At 43.2% G+C, this 1,078-nt stretch overlaps 1 non-coding gene across 1 annotated transcript; it reads right to left on the bottom strand.

Moving 5' to 3' along the window:
* Window positions 1-246: 246 nt before the first annotated feature.
* On the bottom strand, window positions 247-351 carry LOC131228360 (small nucleolar RNA R71). The gene has a single exon (XR_009162865.1). It is a non-coding gene; the product is annotated as a small nucleolar RNA R71 (small nucleolar RNA).
* Between the last annotated feature and the right edge of the window lie 727 nt (window positions 352-1,078).

Genomic DNA, 1,078 nt, shown 5'->3' with positions numbered 1-1,078 from the left:
TTGCCATCCTTTTATGGATTGGATAAGGAGGACCCATATCATCATGTGAAAGAATTCTTAAACATTTGCTCCACCTTTAAGTTCCAAAACTTCTCAGACGATTCGATCCGCCTACGCCTGTTTCCTTTTTCTTTGAAGGATAAGGCGAAAGCATGGTTGAATTCTCTAGAAGTTGGATCTATCACTACATGGGACCAACTGTCTAAGAAGTTCTTAAACAAGTTCTTAACCGTTCACAAAACCAATGCCCTCCGTAGAAATTACTAACTTCACACAAAAAGAGGGCGAGCACTTTCATGAATGTTGGGAAAGATGGAAGGACTTGCTTCTTAAATGTCCTCACCATGGTTTTGAGAAGTGGCAACAAGTTCAATACTTCTATGACGGTCTGACACCACAGAATCGTCCATGGTTGATGCCACCAGTGGAGGGTCATTCATGACCAAAAGTGATGTCGAAGCGTGGAACTTCTTTGAAACCTTGTGCGAAAATTCCCAGCAATGGGATTATTCAAATAGAGGTGACAGAAGTCCCCAACCACAAAAGAGAGGTGGTATATATGAGATAGGAGTCATGCCAGAGCTGAGCGCCAAGCTTGATAACCTGACAAAGAAAGTTGATGCTCTGGTATTAAATAATGGACCACCACAAACAGCTCAAGTTGAGGCATATGCCACATGTTCTAGTCCTGCCCATCCTATGCAGTCTTATCCATCTAGTGCACATTCCCAGAACTTCTCTCTGAACAAGTTCATGCTATGAACACTTTTCAAAAATCTGGGAATGATCCTTACTCGAACACATACAACCCAGGGTGGGCTAGACATCCAAATTTCTCGTGGGCAAAAGGACCACAACAAGGAGGACCATCTGGAAATCCTCCCATGCAACCGCACCTCCAAGTTGGCAGTCAACAACCTCAACAGTTTCCACAATATCAACAACTGCCTACACAATCAAGGAAACCATCTCTTGAGGATACACTCCATCTTTTCATGCAGAGTTCTCTCCAATTCCAAAAAGACACCCAACAAACCTTACTGGCCAACCAGCAAAGCTTACATGCAAATGCACAATC

This window comes from Magnolia sinica, chromosome 15 (assembly GCF_029962835.1).
Source record: "Magnolia sinica isolate HGM2019 chromosome 15, MsV1, whole genome shotgun sequence".
Classification (NCBI taxonomy): domain Eukaryota; kingdom Viridiplantae; phylum Streptophyta; class Magnoliopsida; order Magnoliales; family Magnoliaceae; genus Magnolia; species Magnolia sinica.
The sequence above is the reverse complement of the archived record's forward strand: the minus strand, read 5'-3'. Positions and strand labels throughout refer to the sequence as shown.